This window comes from Haliaeetus leucocephalus, unplaced genomic scaffold (assembly GCF_000737465.1).
Source record: "Haliaeetus leucocephalus isolate CR32 unplaced genomic scaffold, Haliaeetus_leucocephalus-4.0 Scaffold506, whole genome shotgun sequence".
Classification (NCBI taxonomy): domain Eukaryota; kingdom Metazoa; phylum Chordata; class Aves; order Accipitriformes; family Accipitridae; genus Haliaeetus; species Haliaeetus leucocephalus.
In genome coordinates, this window is record NW_010972942.1 from 1531978 (window position 1) to 1555123 (window position 23146).

The window sequence follows — 23146 nt, forward strand, 5'->3', positions numbered from 1 at the left end:
CCCTCCCCCTCTCCCCCCTCCTTTGGGTAGCACCTCCGGCTCATTCAGGACACATCCTCACGCTCGGTTTGCCTTAAGCTCAATCATCTTAAAAGAGTTTTCCTGAAGGTCAAGAAGAAACAAAAAGCATATATCAACATGAAGGGAAGAGGAATAATCTTAAGTGCGGGTGCCAAGAAGGAATCAGAAAGAAACCAATCATGTCCTGGGTAGCAGAAGGACAGAGAAAAGGAAAGTATCACTCTCTAAATTCCAGCCCCCCAACCAGTCATTTGGTTATAATATAAATTGGCAGAATAGATTATGCAAAAATTATGAAACTACCAGTAATATGTCCAATGATCTCATCACAGCTAACGTTAGTACAAGGAACGCTTTGGTCTACATTTTCAAGCAAGTACCTAAAACACATAGCTGTGTTGCCAAGGACTAAGTACCAAACAGGTCTTTCCCAGATCTGTTTTCTAGGGTGACAAGACAAAAGCAAGACTCCTATGGCCTTAAACACTGCTAGATTAACTTTTTGCAGGTGATAAAAGGTCTGCAATCTCCACAGAATGCAGCTGACTCAGCACCACTACAGCACATTGCTGCCTCATACAATCACAGCTAGGACTTTGAAATGGATAGAAGGTTATCAGCCAATATCTTCCTAATGTAAGATCAAGTCGCAATATACCTCCAGCCTTCTGAATCTAAAATTCCATTTGTTCAAAGGTGTTAGTATATATACTTGGTTGTAAGAAGCTTTGGGAAGCTTTTGTTCATGTATGACTCTGAATGCAGACTTCTCCAGGTGAAGGAAGTCAGAAAGCAAGGACTGCATACTCTGTTCCTATTTGGCTCAATCCCAAATTAATAAAATCCTCATGTCCAGTTTCAGGGCCAATGTTAATTTATATTACCCTTCATTATATTATGTTTTTCCTTAGTTAAAGAAAAAAAAACACTGGGATAAACAATTTTTTGTCATTCTCTAGATACTCAGATCTACAATCAAGTATCAGACCGGGTTTTGAAATGTTGATAATAACAAAAATAATCTTTCCTTTAAATCAGGTCTTTTAATATCCTTTAGTAAGTTCTACAAGGTCTTAATTTATATTTTTAGTAACTGCTAAAGAGCTCATTAACTGATCAGTTCATTACATAATGACAATAACATAATTTATTTCTAAAGTGGAAACTGGAAGCAGAGTAAATCTCAGCCACAAATTCCTATTAAGCTGTAACCCTGAAAATGAAACCACATGGAGAAAAAAACTGGTTTTAGGTAAAGCAGAAGAAAGACGAAATCAGTTTATATTCCAGAGAGGAACACAGCTACTTCACCTGGTCCCGTGTTGAAGGGCCTTTTGTGAAGTCTCTACACAAAGTCTTTTTTCCTCCTGTAAAAGGAATGATCAATAAATATCAATTTGCTTTAGAACAAATTCTCTGTCTATAAGCAATTTCTCACTAAGTTGACAGCCCTTTTTTTTAAAGTCCCAAATCAGAGCTATTAGACTGCATTTTGGCAACAGCTGTGTCCTCCAGGAACACTTTCAAAGTCAAGTGATCTCTCACCTATAAATTGCATCTAGGACTGGCATTGAAGGGATTTAAGTTGGTAGTAAATGCTAGCATCCCCAGTTAGGTCCTGCAGCGTGAATGGCTCCAATGAGTCCCCCGGCCCCGGTCCTTTACTGAGACAATGCATCAAGACAGTATCTGTTCTCTTCTTAACTCAGATGACTCCTACATCAGCCTATCAGCAGGTCGGATTCCAGCTCAGAAGCTTGAGACTGAGATGTCTTTTGAGATAATCAAGAGAAGCAGATGAATAAATGTATTACGTATGTTTATTTTTGGCAGGTTGACAGTGTTTGGCACTGAAAAATAGGAGTGTTGTGGGAGGGAAAAAACAAGACTTGCTTTCCTTTGCTTTTAAAACCCTATGCTGCCTTGTGGGACCTCATCAGGAGTTATGATTCATTGAACTAAAAAGACTATCCTGGATAAGTAAGATTAATAAGTAATAATCCCAGTTATGCACCTATCTGGATCAAATAGTGGGACTAAAACAATTGTGCTAAGTTTTACATTATTATACAAGAAAAAGTTTTATAAATGCTGTCACTCGATGTGTGACACAGTCCACATCGCAGTCCCGTCCAGAGCCAAGTACCATGGTGCTCAATCTGGCAGTCGTGTTGCACAACAGCAGAGTCAGCCACAGCCATATACCACTGTGAACTATGACGGAGAGTGCTGGAAGTACAGAGAAAGAGATTGAAAAAGGGATCTCCTCAAGAGGGGGAGAGGATAAGTTTGGGAGAGAGCGAGAACATGGACCAACAAAGTGTTTACTGCATGACATATCCTAAACAATTTGTCTAAACTCAAAGTTATGGTTTTGATACAAAATTGTCTGGTGTAAGTGAACAGCTTGTATTTTGCTGAGGGATAGATCATCTCATCATAATGGTCTCTTTGGACATGGAAAGCAAAACTAGCAGTCAGCCACAGAAGTAAGAAATTAGAACTGTTTACCTTGAAAGAATTCAGAAGTTGCCAGGAGACAAGTAATGTGCTCCCATTCCTAGCTCTGAAATAAGAAGGTGAAACTCCATAGTTTCCAAGGTAATATTGAGAGCCTAATATTTTCTATGTCTTTTGCAATCAATCACTTCCTTAAAACAATGCAAAATAACTGAGTGAGTATAGGCAGAACTGTGCACTTGGAATCATTACAATTAATAGCTTTCATCATAATCTGAAAGAATAATAAACTCTTTAACAACAGACATGAAGTAAGACCGATTTGTTCAGCATAACTTGCTTGATGCTGTTAAAGTCAAGCTGCATGAAAAAAAGGATAGATTTATGTATTCTTCAGCATGAGAAATGCCAAAAAGCATTGGGGAAAAAAGCTATGTTCAGTCTCGCAGGAAGATGATTCACCATCCACCCCTTGTAGTCACTGAAGTCAGACACATTCATTACCCAATACACTGAGGACTTTTATTTTTCCCCTTTTGGTGAATAAGCACCGAATTACCCATATCACTGGGCCATCTCACCAAACGCGGCAGCTGCTGCTCACCAAAATAATCATAGAAAGCTTATCGGTGAGGGATTCTAGACATTTAAATATATGGGAGCTCCCTCTGCTAATAACAGAGATTTATCTTTCATTCTGAGAGGGGTGTACACAAATTCTAAAAATCACCAGTCAATACCACATGCAAATACACATGCTCAGTGAATGCTTGTGGTTTAAGACTCTTCCTTTCATAGAAGAGAAGCATTTAGCAATCTTCAGGGGCAGGGTCAATGAAAATGTGAAAAAAAATCACTAGATGAGGACTTAAAATGTTCTAAATCCTCATGGCCCCATGTTCCATATGGACTGGATTTTGAATTGATAGCAAGATGCTGTTCTAAACACCAAATTTACTATTTTAATGTAAAATTTAATTTCACTTCCTGTCTAGGTTCACTTCATTCTTACCAACTTTCTTTTTTTAGTCAATTTACTTAACAGTAGTAGAATGCAACTAGTAGGCTGGATTTTTACTAGTCTATGTCTTTGGATGTACCTAGCTTGATGCTACCTATGTATTATTGTGTTCCTATTATGAAATCTACTAAAATAAATAATAATCACTTAATTAAAATGTAAACCTGCCATCACCGAACTGTATACTCTGCTGTGTCACACAAGAGACCTGGTTGCTAATGTATCTGTGGAGCTTGAGAATAAACCAATTTACATTGCATGGGTGTTATAGAACTGTACAGAAGAATCCCCCAAGCTAGTATATAAAAGGCTTTTCATTTATTTTGTTTGCTGCTTATATGTGGAGTTAACTGCTTAAGTGTTTGCAGAAACAGGGACAATGAGGCAGGTTCAGTCATTCTGTTAAAAATAATGGAATAAGAACCAGTTACTGTCACCAGATTTGGCCCTTTTAGGATTTTCAATTATTGGATGTGCAATTGACTATCTCGGTTTATTTTTGAACAAAAATTTTTATTAATCATATGTGTTTAAGCTTTGATAAATATAACCAAGAAAGACACCCACCAATTCAAAGTTTTTTCAATTGTCCTTCACATTTTTGGCCAACTATTTGAAATTTCTAAGTGTCTTTTATTCCGCTCTGCTTAAAACCACAGCTCTATGCACCAGTCCAAAGCATGCTGGGATACCTGCACAGGCAGTGGTTGCGGCAGGCTTTCTACAGCTCGAGGGTAACGGGCCAACTAAGTTTCAACCGCTGATGAAATCAGAGCTCACCCATTTAACCTGACCTCAGAGCATTTGGGAAAAGAAATCACCTAAAAGCCAAGGTGTCGTGGTTTAACTCCAGCCAGCAACTAAGCACCAGGCAGCCACTCACTCACTCCCCCCCACCCAGTGGGATGGGGGAGAGAATTGGGAAAAGAAGTAAAACTCATGGGTTGAGATAAGAATGGTTTAAGAGAACAGAAAAGAAGAAACTAATAATGATAGCACTAATAAAATTACAATAGTAATAATAAAAGGATTGGAATATACAAGTGATGCACAATGCAATTGCTCACCACTCACCGATCGATACCCAGTTAGTCCCCAAGCAGTGATCCTCCCACCCCCACTCCCCCCAGTTTATATACTGGGCATGACATCACATGGTATGGAATACCCCTTTGGCCAGTTTGGGTCAGCTGCCCTGGCTGTGTCCTGTGCCAACTTCTTGTGCCCCTCCAGCCATCTTGCTGGCCGGGCATGAGAAGCTGAAAAATCCTTGACTTTAGACTAAATATGACTTAGCAACAACTGAAAACATCAGTGTGTTATCAACATTCTTCTCACACCGAACTCAAAACATAGCACTGTACCAGCTACCAGGAAGACTATTAACTCTATCCTAGCTGAAACCAGGACACTAGGTAAAGTCATAACAGTTTAGCTCTTAACATTTTCCTTTTCCCTCCTGACAAAAAAAAACCAACAAAAACCAGACATCTAACAAAATCTATACATCTATTCAAAGTGTATAAATATTACAAGTCCAGAAGGTATCCTTAAATATTGAAATGGCACTATCCACATGAAATTATTTTGATAATAGAATAGGAAAAAGTAATTTCTGTTTGGTCAGAAAACTAATACATGTTGATAGTTTTGTATACTGATTTACAAATCAAAGTGCTCAATATAAACACAAGAAGCTCCAGAATCAGATTGGAGCATCATTATTTACATTGCCCTACATTTGGAGAAGTACATGGAGCTTTATGCTGCCATTGGCAGGAACCGCAGTGTAGCAACTGAATGCAGTGTTTGATTACTGTACAAGAAACAGGTAGTTCACATTTTCCTAACATTTTAGTATAGTTTGATTAATGTCAATAAGCTACAAAGTCATGCATTCAGTGTTTTCAAAAACAGCAGAAAAAGCAAGCCCAAATAATTCACCCATTTTCTTCGTAACTGGAATGAGGAAGGGCCATGGAGGCATGTCAGATATTCACAAAGCGAATCTCAGCCCAGACTCAGTCCTGAGCATGCTGCAAATTAAGCTGCTGTTTGCTTTGGCCTTCAGACAGTTTAAGGCCAGGTAGCAGAAATGTAGATTTCAGTCATTTGTCAGACTCCTGTATTGAACTTCATCAATTGTGAATTTAGAACAATTCAAAAATAACTCAATCACTTCCACTCAGTCAGATTTTGTAATCCTCTGTGTTGGTGGTACTGCTTGCCAAGTAAAGGACTCCATCATATGCGGCATCTTTCTCCTTACAACTCCTGTACGGTCTGAAGACAAAAAGAACATTAACAGTCAAGCCATGAATACAACATCTCCGCTTTCAACTCACTGGTGCAATAAATACATAACAGGGACTGCAACAATAGCTAAACGTATTAAAAAAAAAATGCTAAGGAATTTACCTTTATTTTAAATCTTTTCCTCTTGTCCTATTCTACTGAATACCTTGCATACTTTCAGAATGCAGGCACAGATGAAGATTCCCATCATTGTTCTACAGATATGAAAGAAAACTGACTTCTATGCAACTGCCTTTGGTTATTGGAAATGAGGTGCTTGTACACAGTATGCTGCCTCTGCCAAACTGAGCTGCAGCCGGTCTTACAGAGGAAAAATGCTGTGCAGGAGGCCTCAGATAATTGTAAGTGAGTAGCAATTTTAATTCTGAGCATATTGAAAGACCTAGAGCAGATAAAATGACCTATACAAAAGGCAAGACTAAGGAAATTATTTATATCAAAATGTGTTAAGTATAATTAGAAGTTTAGGTGGAATAAATGTACAGCATGAAATAAGAATGATAATACTCATTTTCCTGTTTCATAATCTGCTTTTTCTGCCCTCTAGGGATCTGCCTGTCCTCCAGTAACACTTTCATTTTTCTCAGCATTTCCCAAAAATCAGCTCTCAGTCCACTCAAAAAATGTTCAAAAAGGGTCTATTTGGTAACTGAAGCCAAATAGAACCAACTCCTGTGAGAGCACACCATGGCTCCCGCGTGGTCCGTACACCCACAATCACTTCAGGAGGTACCTGGCAGACGCATGACCACATATCCACTCCATTTCAGTAGCCTGAAACTATCACTCTGTCACAGCCAGGGTGTGCACCAAACTTGAGAACTCTGAAGAATTCAGTTCAACAGCCCAGGCATGGTCTGTGGGGCCATTTCAAGCCGTTGATGCTTCTAGCTCCTGAAACAACTTTTGAGTTTGCTTTAATCAAGCTTCTGAGGAAAACACACTTTATAATGCTGTCTTTGAACTAATGGATTTAACATAACTTTAATCTACAAAAATTGACCAAGAAAAGCCCTGTTTTCCTCTTCTTTTCCTTTTATTCCTTGGTGTTGTGAATAAAAGTGTTTTTAATTGGCTTGGTCTCAAGATAAATTCAACCCTTCAACAATACTCCTCACAAATTAGCTATGGTGACAAAATCAGTATGTATTGCATGCATTAGAATTATACTGAACTTTCTGAGTGAAAAGGAGATATTTAAGATCCTCTTTGATTCACATGTACAGTCACTGAAAAAAAAAAGAAAAAAGAAAAAAATACTCTGTGTGAACTGCTGCTATCTATTGGAAATAAAATAGAAAGGCATTTGTTATATATATATGGCTAGATCAAGAGTCAAACCAAGGAAAATAAAGCAGCATAGTCCCTAGAATATTACCCATAAATTGTGTCCTGCTAACTTGATCTAATAAGGTGCTAGTTTTAGCTACTCATGCAATTGCTCCAGCTAGATTCATGTACTAATTTGGCTGAACTTTTAGGTTTTGTGCAATTTTTGAGTTTGCCTTTTTCTTAAATGGTCTCAGATGGTTTATTCCCACATATCACCTTCTCATCACTTCAAACAAGCTGTTATTTATACTAGGTAGTTCAAATCCTCTGACTAGGAACAAACATGCCTCTTCTTTCACTATACCCTGAACAACAAACGTTCCAGCACACGGCTTAGATGCAGCTTCAAATACCAAGACATGCACCTCACTGAATTTCAGTTGTCTAAAAGATCGGCATCAAGTTCAATGTAATCATTGAGGTTTCTTCTATGCAGTCGATTGAGAAAGACAGACACCTCCAGAGTGTGATTCATCTCATCTATTCCAGGATAAGATAAAGCATCCATTGGAAGTACCTGCCTCTCTCCTTTTGAGGCAACCTACACAACCAGTCTAGAACTGATTGCTAACTTTCCAACACTTTCAGTTAAATGAGATGAATCCCACCCTTACTGCCTAAGGCTGTGCTAATTACCAAGAAAAAACAGAGCATGCTCCAGGATTTGGATTGCCCAGCTGGGATTGCTGGAGCTTGCTTGGCTTTCCTTTCTGCAGAAATCAGAGCAATGGGATGCAACGAGGAAGCAGCCTTGTGCGCTCCAGGGTCATAGCCTGAAAAGGAGCCAGGATGCAGTCTCAGATAGCACCTCAATAAGATTAGCAATGGCAGCTTACAGCTGTACAGCCTTTCATTGCTGGAGACGTGCCTGCTCAGCATGGTGCAATGCTGCAGACAGATCCCTGAGGCTCCATGGAACAAGCTAGTCCAGAAGCAAGGTAGCTGCCCTGACCCAGCCCCACGTATCAGCTTTTCAACACAGCTAATTAGCTGCTTTAATTCAGCACACTGTCCTTGTTATATGCAAGCTACATGGTTCAAAGCCAGCTTAGTTAGATCTTCACTTTAGATGTAGCTAGAATGCCTGGAAACTCCCACGGACTTTACGAGTTTGTACTTCAAAAGTTGCCTCTGCAACTAAAGGATTGGAAACACATTTTCCCCACATGAAAACTCATTTTCTGGAGCATAGTTCAGGCTCGGGGAGATAAGGGAGGAGAACTGTACAAGGACAAGCCCTGAACTACAGGACACAATCCACCAAACCACAACAACCAAAATAGATTTCCATATTCAGGCACCTATGTGACTCCAAGGTCAACCTGTTCCCAATGCTTATATGCTCAGATAAGCTTAAAGAGGTGGAAAACAAGTGTCCCTTTCTATCCCTTCAAAAATTTTGAATGCTAAAATTTTCAATCACATGTTATAACCAGGTATTATGCAAACACTTGTACTTTTTGATCTATATTTCAATGAAGGGGTTTTGACAGGGCAGTCCCTTGCAGTCCCTTTGTGACCTCCAGCAGTCACAGAGCTGCCCCTGGGGACAGCTCCACACGTGGGTCTGGGATAGCTGAGGCATGGGCACAGAGTCACCAGAATGTGACTGTCTCATTCTGCACTGCTTGATTTCTTCCAAAAAGTGGTATAAATAGCAAAATTAACTAGGGGCTCATCTGACAGTCAGTGAATACAGTGCTCAGTGGCAAGCAGGCTGAAGCCTTCAGCAAAGCCTGATCCATCGTCAGTGAGAGCCTGCCTGCTCCTACCTAGAGGATTACACTTTAACTTTGTAAAAATACCATTTGTCTGCAACTACCTCAGCACCTTTACTTATCCTGGGCCCCTGAGATTAAAGCAGCAGGCAAGCAAGGAGCTGAAAATAATGTATCTGCTTTGCTGCATTTTACCTACTTTTCTTGGGTCCACAGCCGAGCATACATGCACGGGAGAGCAATGGCCTTGACCTCCCCGTAGGATCAAGGCCAGAATGAGAAGCTGCTACTGCAAAGTCCTCACCTTACAGCCACGTACCTATAGCACAGCCTTCAGTCTTGACACAAAACACAAACACGGAGCTCACACCTCAGCAACACTTTGGAGTAACAGCAGCTGCATGAGGCACAAGCCGCAAGTAGCCAAAAGCCTCAGCGGGACATCGGGCAAAGAAGGATTTCCAACCACAAAGCAGGAACAGAGGGATGTATTTCCATACCACACACACTCACTGAAAAAATTATTGAAATTAGCTGCCATTTGGTTTCTTGAGGTCTGAAGACTGGGAAGTTTGAAGTAATTCATATTTATTCAAGTAATACCAATGAAGAGTGGGAACTAACATCAGCGCACACCTATCATCAACCTGTCTGTTTGGTATATATACCATATGCCTTTCCCACACATCTTCATCTCTTTCTTTTGTTGGATTTAGCCTGTACTTTGTTTGGGAAAGAGACTCAGTCTTTCTGCACATCTGCCATCTCCAAGTGAGATTATTACCATAAAATCATTAGCAGCAAAGGCAGAGAGAGTCACTTGGAAGACTTCTGACTCACACTTTACACTGAAAGTCAACAGTGCAATGACTTTTTCAGGGTATTCACAGGCAGACATCAGAATGACGTGGAACTTAACTTTGATATATATATTTTGGCAGTATCTGAGGGCAAGGAGCAGCTTAATACAACTACAGCACGTAAGGCCAAATGCTCTGCTTCCTAAGTGCTGTTCATGGTGTGCAGAAAGACCAGAAATGAGCTCTATATTCCCCTTCTGGTAATTCCCCAGGCCCAGGGAGCTCTCAGCAGAAACAGACCCTCAGCATCACCTTTCCAAGAAGCTCTAGAAACAGTGACAGGAATTGACAGGAGCACAATGCTTTCTGGCAGTCTCCAGCTGGCATGGAAGCTATTGCAAACTGGTAAAACTCTCGTCTTAGCTTTGACCTTCATGTTTCGCCACCACCAATAATGGCAGCTAAGCAACGCTCCTTTTTTCCCTTATCCCACAGCAGAAGAGAATCCATACTAGAAAGATTTGATCCTTCATCCACCAGGAACAATAACAAAAATTGCTAGAGGTAGATGTGGGCTTCTGATGGTTCACTGAAGTTATATCTGTGCAATAAAACTAACTAACTTTGAATTTTGTATTCTAAAGATGATTTGGTATGATATGAAAAAGAACCAGTATTGTTCTATGGGCTTCTGCACACAGTAACTCCACGCCACATGCTAAAATCTTCCATTTTCACCGTCACAATAAATATATTAGTCCACTCACTGACATCCATTACTGATACACTTAAGTCCTTAACAAAATTTACCTTACTGAAGCCTGACACACTATGTCAATGAAATCCCAGTGCAGTTTATTTGGGACCTGTAAGAAGGGATTCTGTGGTACATTAGCATGTTGCTGCCTCTCAGCATAAACACAAAACTCAGCCACTGAATAGAGTCACCCTGTCTCCCAATACAGTCTTGGAAATAAATGTCAGGCATGCTTTCATCTGTACTCAAATCTGAATCAAGTCGTCTAAAGGGACAACATACCCTTTCACATATCCATTCACCTAGAATAAAACACTTTCTACATGGTACATGAGAGTGGGGAAAAAACAGGAAGAAATTAATTCCAGCTCTGAAAGGAGCTCTTTTTTTTTTTTTTTTTAATTTATGGATATGCACACATTAATCTCTCTACCTTGTTTTAAATGTCTGATGGAAACTGGCTTCACAGTTGATGCCACATCTTGGTCTCATGAGAGAGAAAAAGAAAACAGCTTGATCTACAAATGAAAGTGCAATTAAAAGTTAGTAACATCATGCTTTAATTTTTAGTAACATGGGAGGCTCAATCACACACAGTTTACACTGGAAAAGAAACACCAATGAATACAGGTGAAAAACAGTGCAACTAAAAAGAAATAAAGTGAAGCCTCAGTACCTTTCTAACCAGTTGGGGGGGGGGGGGGGGTGATTCTCGGTAAGATGGATAAAGTAGGCTTGTGCATTGTCTTCCAGAAGGATGCCTAGCTGCACACACAGTTGATCCAAATCAGATTCAACATACGCAGTCCCTGAAGCAAACACCCAGCTGCACCAACTATAACTCAGATTTTTTAAAATACAAATACTGATAAGATTTTTCAGAAGGGATAGTTTGTTACAGCCTCTTCTCTGTACAACTAATATATTAGCAGGTTTTTCTTTTTAATTCTTTTGCTATTTGGGCAATTCTAATCCTCACTATCCTCATATGGCTCCTACCAACTGTGTATTAAGAAAAAATATATGTTTATCAATTTATTCGGTTTATCAATGTATTTCTTATAAAATTATATGAATGCTAGCTCCTCAACATTCAGGCGAAATGCCTAAGAGCAAGCATTTTGTTTATACACAACTTGATTAAAACTAAACATAATGCAACTGCTCATAGGTGATGAGACAGCTAAAACAATCTCCAGCTCCCTTCTGAGTACTGGAGGAAGAAAGGGGATTCAAAATGCAAAATTAGTTTCAGCGTTAAAAATGAAATTATGTGAGCCATTCAGACCTAGTGTAAATGCCACCAAATGTTAAGCCAAACAGCTCCTCTTCCCCCCAGAAAAAAGAAAAGTTTTAAATTAATCTCCAAGCATGGGATTAATTCAATAAAATTACAGTCTAGCCTCCCTTCCACCAACTCCAATCATAAACAGCCCAATTCTGCAAAAGACCAAGTACCCTCCTTTCACACCGACTGCCAATAATGCTTGCCAGAACTGCATCTAGGGTTGTTATTTATACCATGTTTTGCAATAAGGGAATAATCATACTCATAACCAAATACAGAATCAAAATATACTTATTTTGCATTTCAGGGCTAAACACAGTAAAAATCTCTTTTCAGCCCAGCTTTTTCTACCACAGTGAGAGTTTTACTTAAATGATGGCACTTCTCTCAGTATTCATGGTCAGCACTGACTGGCAAAGAGACCAGACCAGACCTGACTCTTAACTGGCCTGTTCAGCTTACCATTAATTAGCTTAGCAAGACGGAAACAGCCAAGAACTCACTGTCCCAGTTTCTCAGACAGCCTGACAGTAGCTGCTGACTCCTCCATTGCAGGACAGCAAGACAAAGCCATTCCCATTTTAATAGGATCGCAGAGCAGTTTCACATGCAGCCCTGGTACAATCATGTTGAAATCAAAGAAATAGACCATAAATGAATCCTCTAGTGTGAGAAATAGCAACCTCAGCCCATCCTCCAGGCACGCTGTGGTAGCAGAACTGATGCAGGTCCAGTGTGCAAGGGAACGGTCTGAGGAGTGACACCAACCTGTGAAAGCATTTGTGTAGACATGAAGAAAAGTCCTTTCTCTGAAGAGAGCCCAAGCCAAAACAAAATGTTCTCGCTGTATGGTGATTATCCACGTGGCCTTGTACAAAACACCCTTTACAACTATTTGTACCACTCAAGACTTCTGAGCTCTCCTCCCTGGCGGGTGCCCCTACATAATGTACAAACACGGGCACAGTCTCAAGGGTGCTTCTTACCTTAAACAACCTTCAGTCCGTGATCCTCGTTCAGGAAAGGATTTAATGGCATATACCTATGCTTTTTTAAGGTATATTTGAACTACTGATATAGTGGCATCTAAGTTATGTTTAAACACTCTCCAGAATAAGTTTCTTTTAGAAGAATGGGAGATGGGATGAATCATCAACCCTCCTCCATCCTTTAACAGACAGGGAAGGAGGCTCAGAGAGACAAAGCAACTTGCCGAGGACCATTCAAGAAGTCTGTGGCAGAGCCGGGCATTAACGCTACACTTGCTGTTAATCAGTTCAGCATGTTAATCCCAAAACATTTTTTCTATTAGAAGAGTAATCAAAAATTACATAGATTATTTAGTATGTAACTGGATAGAAGACAGTCAGGTGAAAGCTATGCAATACTCTGAAAACAAGAAAGCATGCCTCCATCGCTGAAAATGGGAAAGCCAATGTTAATGTTTTACCATGGCATCCCCATTTTATAACGTTCAGCACACTGACAACACGGAAAAAACTTCTACAAAATCATTCAACAGAGCAAGACTGTAAGAATTCAAAATCAGCATTAGGATCTGCAAAATATTACTAAAAATATTGCTATTTAAACATTTCTGAAGTTATGATACTAAACATCTGTACTACTATTGTGTTAAGAATCTGAAACATTCTTATCTATATGGTATCTCAAGTAAACAGAGAACCACATGAAAGGAAATAACTGACAAAACCTTCCAAGTACACAATTTAGTCCACAGGCATGCTTTTACTACTTTTTATTCCTTGCAGCCTGTTAGTAAGTTTTTGATTTCAAAATAAATTGCTTCAGAACTTGACTCCATCCTTTCACTTCAAGAAAAATGGATAAGAATAGTTTCAGGAAAAACTCCTTTGCATCTGTAAAATATACCTTCCCCTTCAGCTAGAATCAGTAAAAGGACTTTTTCCTTGTCAAATTTTGCCACAAAAAATGTAGCACTGGATCAGTTATCTTCATTTCTCTTCTCACCTACTGGACAAGTTCAAATTAATACAACGGGCAAAACTGAGAGTCCTGTTATCTACGCTGCAGGTCAATTAGTTCAAAGGCAGCTGGGAGCAATAGGCATCTTCCAGGACATGTCCAAAGAAGCAGAGAAACCTTCATATTTTGTTGTGGAAAGTCAGTCTGCAGAAGTTTTAGAGAGAATTAAAATGAGCAGGAAAAAAGTTCCATTTCATCAGATGCATTCAACATTTTTAAACTGAATGGCAGAGATGCAAACTCAAGATTTCTTCCTTGCTGCCTGCCAAGCAAGTCAGACCTTCAGCCCTTTCTTTTACTTCAGTCTGCTTAATGAATGGCAACACAATATAAAATCTCTGATTCAGCTCTGAGCCTATTTACAAACCATCAGCCCAAGAAACAGAGTAGATCCTGAGTTTTTTGCCAATAAGCTAAGCTCAAAATAAGCCCATCCTTGTCTTTCACATATAGATGTTAGCAGAGAGGCACCATTTTCCCAGGGTAAATACAATGGAAAGGTTTTTTACATAACTGGTGAAGCTGCAATGAGCTCCTACCTACCATATCAGCAAGTCTAAACATCTATGTTGACATCCATACTAAAACTTCCAACTTTTAAAATCACAAGTTATAACTCTTTTTCACCTCCAAAGAGTCATTAGATGCCTCATACGAAATTCAGTTGATTTGAAGACACAGATCAGAGAGCTGGCTGAAGATCAGGCCAGGCCATATTCTCAGGTAAAAGGACATACTAAGGAGCTAGGTGAAAAAATGTTAAGCTTAACTTAATTTCTGACAAAAGTTCCTTTCATGCAAACATTTCCAGAATGAGGCATTTATAACTTTTGTGCTGGAAACATGTCTTAGATCTGTTTGCCATTTCAGGGGATGGGTGAAGAATAACATAACAGCAGAGCCAAATAGCAAATTATGTTGTGTTGGCCTCTGAAAAGAGGAACGACTATGTATAACTCCTTGTTCCAAGCCAGAGAAAGCAGAGATTTAGACCTTTATTTACCATGATGTACTTTTAGTGTCTTAAATACCTGAACAGTTTCTGTTACAAGATAGCAGGTTTCCATTTTTGCTCTCATTATTTTCTAGCAAATTTCAAAGTATCTGAAATTTTCCCTACGTTAGACCAAGACCAATGAGAAAAGGTCAGTTCAAACGGTATTTTGTGCACCCAGAAAGCTTTGCAAACCCAGCTCGCAGCTCATTATGCCACACTAAGACCTGGCGTAAGTGATGCCATCAACTTGCACTGATGTGTGCCCAGTTTCACAAGGTCTGATTTAACCCTGATCTCTAAACTGCTCTCGGACAGACCTCAGACCTGCTTCCATTTATTATTTTGTACCACAAGCAACTATTCCACTATTCAGCATCAATTTAAAATCAATTGCACAGCACCACAGTCAGCCAGTTATCTAAATATACCTCAGATAGGTAAGCCTCAATTACACTGGAGGAGTGAAGAATACATAGAAAAGATTCATCACCAACTCAGACGGATATCAATAAAAGATGTAATCAGCAAGGGACTGCATGAAATATAAGAATGTGGACACATTTTGTGAGTTAATTCTTTTGTATTTCATTAAACCCAACTTTTAATCTTTTCTTCACTTTTTTCATATTGATGAAATAGATGGAGTGAACAAGACAAGACTTTTTAAGTAGTGTCTGTGCACAGCGCCCATGATGTAGCCCATAATAACCAGTGAATGTTTTTGCCTTGTTCTTGGCAGAATTATTTCAATGACAGACTGGAGCCAACACCCACACCACTGGAAGATTTTGTCTTGGCCAGGCGTGGATTTCACCGGTGAACTTCTTTGCATGGATTTCCCTTATGATCCCCTGGCCCATCAGAGCAGCCTCAGCAGCACTGCAGGTCCCAAGCACAGGGCAGCAGGTTTTGTGGCTGGCACGGCAGACCCAGACCTGGCATACAGCTTCCCGCAGAGCAAACCTCACCCAAATCACCCCGCAGGTCACCAAGAACGGACTGAGGAGCACCAGGCTAAGGAGAGTCCAGTGTGAATGAACAAATGGGGTGGAAACTCTTGATTTTGTTCCCAAGCTAAGAGCTGTGAGAGCACACTTAAGAGATGTGTAATAGACTAGAAATCTTTACTGAATCTTGATAACTTATTGGGTATATGATATACTTATTAGACACTAATAGCAGCTCAAAAGCAATGGGAAAAATGTGCTGAAGGAATATTGCTTGTGATGAAGAACAAGCTAATGGAAACAAAAGGGAGATGAACAGGAGAGCCGGGGACAGGAGTGGTTAAGGTACCATTATACCCCCTTTCTCTTATTTGAACTTCCTCCCAGGAGAAATTTCTTGGGTTTTTGGAGTGTTCGACATATTTATTCTCCCTATTTGATAGATGCAAAGACTGCTGGAGTTACAAATTCTTCTTACACTGGAATTTCCATTTTGTGCCACACACAAATGTAGAAGAGCAAGTAAAAATCAAAGAGTTCTGGGTTATCTATTGTCAGTCTGTGGTAGACGCCAGGTGCCCACCAAAGCCGCTCTATCACTCCCCCCCCTCAAATGGACAGGGGAGAGAAAATATAACAAAAAACTCATGGCTAGAGATAAGAACAGGGAGAGATCACTCACCAATTACCATCACCAGCAAAACAGACTGAACTCAGGGAAATTAATTTAATTTATTACCAATCAAATCAGAGTAGGGTAATAAGAAATAAAACCAAATCTTAAAACACCTTCCCCCCACCCTTCCCCTCTTCCCGGACTTAACTTTACTCCCAATTTTCTCTACCTCCTCCCCACCAGCAGCGCAGGGGGATGGGGAATGGGGGTTGTGGTCACATCACATGTTGTCTCTGCCGCTCCTTCCTCCTCAGGGGCAGGACTCCTCACTCATCTCCTGCTCCAGCATGGGGTCCCCCCACAGGAGACAGTCCTCCATGAACTTCTCCGAGGTGGGTCCTTCCTATGGGCTACAGTCCTCCATGAACTGCTCCAGCGTGGGTCCCTTGCACGGGGTGCAGTCCTTCAGGAGCACACTGCTCCAGCATGGGTCCCTTCCACGGGGTCACAAGTCCTGCCAGAAAACCTGCTCCAGCGTGGGCTTCCCACAGGGTCACAGCCTCTTTCAGGCACCCACCTGCTCCGGCATGGGGTCCTCCCCGGGCTGCAGGTGGATATCTGCTCCACCGTGGACCTCCACGGGCTGCAGGGGGACAGCCTGCCTCACCATGGTCTTCCCCACGGGCTGCAGGGGAATCCTCCCCTCCTTCTTCACTGATCTGGAGGTCTGCAGGGTTGTTTCTCTCACATGTTCTCACTCCTCTCTCTGGCTGCAGTTTCTTTGCCGCAGCAACTTTTTTTCGCTTCTTAAATATGTTATCCCAGAGGTGCTACCACTGTCACTTGATGGGCTCAGCCTTGGCCAGCAGCGGGTCCATCTCAGAGCCAGCTGGCATTGCTCCATGGGACATAGGGGAAGCTTCTAGCAGCTTCTCACAGAAGCCACCCCTGTAGCCCTCCCACTACCAAAACTTGCCATGCAAACCCAATACACAGTCAAAGCCTCAAATCCACTGCATTTGTACAGTAGCTTGGTTTTGGTTTTGTTTTTAATTTAAGAGCAATAAAAAGCTTTTCTTCTAGATTCAATAAGACGAAAAGCTTTGGAGCTCTGCATCCAAACAAGTTTTTAGCAGTGTAAGCATACATTCATTTTCTATTATTACTATTATTACTACCACTACTACTATTATGTGCTTTTTTTCCAAAGCTTTGTTACTTGCGTGAGTTCTATCCTTATCTATCATGGAATAATTTATCAGTCCCTTACCCATGAGAAAAGGAGAGGTTTCCTTTTCTTTTTCCTTGAATGTTATCTGCTCCAAGACAAAATATAACACCTGCTGTTTTCTATCAATTACTTATGAATAGAAAAAAATAACACTATATTTGATATTGTATCTCTTTGTGAATAAGTCAGCTAGTTATATTTTTCCATGGAATATACAATTAGTGTCTACACAATAGAATCAAAACAAAATAAGGATGGAGGTAAATTTGCTTTTGTAAGCAAAAGGAGTAGCAAATGTGAAAACAGGTCACTTTACAGAGTTTCCTGGCCCTAGAGATCTGCAGACAGACTTCTGACGTGCTGGAAGCTCTGCTGGGGGTGACAGGCAGAGGCAGGTACCGCTGGTGTGATCTAGTGCCCAGCCCACCCGATGCTGGTGACCTCAGCCTTGCAGCACCCGCACACAAGCCAGCCTTTGGGCTAAATCACCCTCAAGACTGCTCACTGCTTGGGATTTTCACCTCTCTATATGGGAGATTATGTTGTGTCTGGCACTCTCTGTACCAGGAAGGAGGAAAAACAATTTAACAGACATTTAATAAGCAAACTGCAGGAAGATCAGAGTCATTCAGGGGCTGCAAAAGTACTTTGACACATTCTGCATCCCATTTTGTCATAGGAAATGTGCTGGGCTCAGCTGCGGATGTAAGCCTGCGCCTCTGTGTGCATCCCGCTTTCTTCAACATGCACAGACACACTCTGGTGCCCTACAAACTTTTGCTGGCACTAAGAGTCCTTGTGACTGACGTATCAGTGCTAGTGAAGTCCTTCCACAGATGCATTTATTCCAGAAAAACTGCACTTCTGCAGAGAGAGCTGAAAGCACCCCATAATTTTCCTGTTACAAACTGTACCCTCAGCAAGAGCACTTTGATAGCAGAGGTCAGCACAACCAGACCAGGTATCCATACCAGCGCTACGTCTGGCCTGCTGCTCGACGCCTCTTTCCTCTTCAGCTTTTACCTGTCTGGATCACAACCTTTCACTTTCCTTACTGCTTTCTACTTCAACCTTGATCATCGATTCCCTGCCGCACAAAGGATGCTGAGCCAGGGTAACGTGCACAGAGATTTATTAGCAGGATCCACTGCTGAAGACATGCACTGACTCTAACAAAGTAACTTGGGGGGAAAAACAAAGACGAAAGCAGAGGAGAAGGACAGAGAAAAGAGGACAGGAGAGGGAAAAATGCAGAGGAGGAGGAAAAACTCCCCAGGTACCAGCCAGTAAGGGGAGCCATGGGGTCCCAGGTGAGTGTCATCCTCTGGACAGTGTCTCCAGTGGTAATGGAGGCAGGTGGTGATGATGAAGAAGAGGAGGAGGACTTTTCCCCTCATCCTAAATGTTTCACTGAGACCCACTCAAATTCCCTAGGGAATGCTTCTGCTTATGATGCTGTTAGCACTGACCAGAGTATGCTAATCAGATGCAAGTGCTGTACATTGACTGTTAAGCTTTTGTCCACATATATTATTGGATAATGTTTATTGAGCATTTGGATGACTACTATCTGCTTTGTTGTGCAGTGTCTGATTTCTCTAATATAATTTAAAATCTACAAAAGAGGAGGGAAAGAAAGAGGGGAAAGAAGGGTGATTCTCAAACCAGTGGTAGCTACTTCCATGAAAGCCCACCGTTAACAACAGTCAGGATTTGCAGGTGCAAATCCATGCAAATGATACAAGGATAACAGCATGAAAACAATAATGGAAAAATTCTGGCACAGAGGTTCCAGCTAACGGCTCAATGGCTTCAGGGGGAGGTTACAGAGCTGCAAGGAGCAGGTTCTTGCCAAGGCAATTCAGTAACTACAGCACCATGCAACACCCCTGCAGCACAGCACATCTTGAAATTGGTATCACCCCCGCCTCAAATTTTCTTTCTCATGTCAAACCAGACCTATTTCCAGTGCAATCAATATGAATAATTTATTCATATTTTAGTAATTATAACTATCTCATAGTCTTTCATAACGTAGCTCTCAAATCGTACAGCGGCAGCAGTGCCAGAACTGGGCGTGGGTCTGCAGATTAAAACAGAATTGAGGTTTCTGAATTCCGAAGACTGGGAACAGAATTTGTACCATCCTATCCTTGAATTAAACTAGTAGGCTCACTACGTTTCTGGGTATTACAGGTAAGGCAGGTTTATGTCAGAAAACAGAATCCAAACCAGCAGGGGAATCTCAGCAAGGAGGCTGAGGACTGAATGCACATGGTGAGTAAATTATCTTCTCCTCTTCCGAACTGCTCCCTCCGGATTGCATTAATGACATGCATTACTTGTGTGCACCAGCACAGAAAAAATTGAGCCATGTTTCTGAACGATAAATTATCTCTTTATCAAGAAAGGATAGGTAGACTATATAGACAGCAGCAGCTAGACAAATAAACTAAGTTGTCAAATAAACAATTTGTGAACTTCCTCTCACTTCCAAGGATTAACTCTAATCTCTCCATTTAGATTCTGTCCTCAGCTTCCATTATAGACAAGGTAAAATTACAAGTGTTTGTGATATGTGCAGCCTTGCTGGGCCACTACCCATGTTTCTCTGTATAAAGAGGGGATTTCAGCTATTAGCATTCCTGGGTTAACAGCAGAAGAAAGAGGACAGAAAAATATTCAAAAAGCTCCAGAAAACCCACTGAATGTCCAAGACAGCAATCCATAGCATAATCTATGATTAAATGGCTAAGTACATCTATCAACATTGTAGGCTGCTAAATACACTGGGAACCCACCACTGAACCTGAAAGTGAAGATCCAGGGCAAGACAAGACAAGGTAGACAAGCATGAGGACTCAACTTTAGTCCCTGAAAAAGTTACAAGTGATTTACTACTATTGGCATGGGAGGGAAGAGAGGCCCGCTGCCCTGTGACAGGGAGGTGGGCCAGCCCACAGGGCACCGTCCTAGGAAGGGTGAGCCCTGGTACCAGGCAGCAGGATTTCCTAGATGCCCACTCATCCCACAGAAGAAGGGAACAGGGGTCAGCGAAGTCCATTTGCTGGGAATCATGTCTGTGCTTATCTGGTGATCCAGCCACGCAAAGCACATGCCACTCCCCAGGAGCAGGGGCTGTAATGTCAGTTTTCCCCTGGGGTTCTCCTTGACTCTTGTGTAAAAGGTGAGTGGCAATGCCAACACCAGACTGGTGACAGGGACCACCTTGTGTGTGCTGTGGGTTTCCAATATTGCCAGCTGAAGGGTCCCAGTTTAACTGAACTCCAGCACACGCTGGAGGTGCTACACTCCCTATGCTGCCAGTGGAGTGAGGAAGACATTCAAATTAGCAAGACTAGGTCATCATTGAATGCTGGTGATTTTTCTTTTGCCAGTTTCAAGACATTTCCAGACTTACTTGGAATACTCAATGTTCATTTCCAAAATGGTGATACTTGTTAATATTGGTCTCCTGGGTTTCTTCTAAACAACCCTAACTACAGCTGCTAAAACAGGGTATACTAGCAGATGGAAATGTTTACCAGCTGAAATATTTTTTTTCATGAACAATCTATGAACTTCATTTGGAAAAGGAATGAAAACAAGACAAAAAAATAGAGCAGAAGAGTAATTTCAGAAAGTTAGTAACAAAAAGCAAGTCTTTCAGCTCCCACAAAACCCCATACACACAAAAGCATTAGAGCACACACTAAGGCATACTAGTAATTTGCCCTCTCAATTTTACCAATGGTCAATAACTATTTTGGATACTTCTAAAAACTCAAATTTTTAACAATTTTGAAAATACAGTACGCTGTTAACTCAGAAGATTACTTCTGTCACATCTTCACCAAAAAAAACCCAAAAAACAACAAAAAAACCCAAACAAAAACCAAACCACAAAACAGGCATTCATTAGAACAATAATGTAGAGAATGGGACAACAATTTATATTCCATGAGGGTGTAGTTGCAGTTACGGACACGACATCATCCTGAACTCTAAATTTCACTATTACAGAAGTTTGGCATAAACTAGAAAGTGTCACCCAGTTAGAAACTTTTATAAAGGAAGTCTTGAAAAAGAATAAACATAAAACCATTTGCAGCAAGCCTCCAGGTCTTACTTAGATGTGCACTCAACTTTGAAGAATCAATCTACACATAGTCCTTGGCCAAATTGTGCTAGTGCTTAAAACTAACAGACCCTTGCTAAAACTGTGTGATTTAAATTGTCCTGGGTTATCTTAAACTTTTCAGATGACCTCCCACCGCACAGCACCACAGGAGTGAATTGGTTTAAAGCACATGACATCCTCCAAGAAGTACAAAGTTACTACCAGAGCCTTGTTTCTGACCCAGAAACTGAGACTGACTTTTTGTTACAGAACAGATGGTAGCAGGAAATCAGCATTAAAGCATGCATCTTACAATTGGCGTTTAGCATTGTTTCCAGTTTTTAAATGTGGTTTTCCTCTAAAAAATGCAATCAAATCATTGTGTGAATTGCATTTTTGTCTTCTCTTACAGATTTGCAGGTTAAATATCTCAATATACCAGTTAAAGGGCTTTTTCTTCTAAAACTCAGGTCTACAAATTCACTCTGGGGAATTGGAAGTCAAGCTGGGTTGTTTCCATCTTAAACATTAGTACCAGAAATAAAGGCTTCACAAGCCAAATTTAACTCTCAGTCGTGCTTCTGTAAATTCCCTACTTTTAAATCAAGCTTTTAGTTTTGAACACCACATCAGGTTAATTGTCTTAAATGGTTCTCAGGGCAAATATTTAAAGTTGTTGGGGCTGAGATTGGAGGGCTAGAGGTTTACCTGAGCACTGCTGATGCAGGGACATGGGATGCTGATGAATATTGTCCTACCAAGGGTCTCTGCCACTGGTCAGCCCCACTCCGCACATTCTTGCTTGAGTCTCTGAGCAGGAATTGCTGCAATGTCTGCTTAACAGTCTCCAAACTCCTTTGGCCCTCAGACTGCTGGCTCAGACACCTCTTCTTGCTCTTGTTCACATTTTTCCCTGAGGAATAGAGTGGATGAAATCTTTAATGAATAAGATTTCCCCTGAAGACAGGTTGCAATTGAGTAAGTGGGGAACTGAATTATCTTTCCAGTCCAGAGATGAGCATCAGTGCTTCTGCCCCTCGAATAGCAATACATACTTGTGGCGAGGCAGCGTAGCAAAGCCCTGCAGCCGTGCCCCCCCCGCCACCTGCCCGCTGAACCAAAGAGCGGGCTAAAGCACAGCGCGTTCCCCGAGCCACGCTCTGCACACTCATACTGCCTAGGCCACTTGTGTCACAGGGACCTATTTCCCACAAGGGCATGCTGACCATTATATTGGTCTTTCTGATCCACGTGTGGCCGTATTACATGACTGCAAGTCATCGTGGCACGCACGGCAGGGGATGGAGGCTAAGCAAGAGCAGGCCTGCCGACGTTTAGCTCTCCTTCCTGGTACTAAGCACACACTTTGCTCATACTAAAAATTTGCACAGGCTTAATTATTATTCTTTTGCACTCCTCAGGGCTTGCAGAAAGCTGCTTTGGCATTGGCTTGGGTTCAGAGAATTTGGACAAGTCAGTTTGGGATCAAGTGCGAGCTCAGGCCCGCGCTGGTAA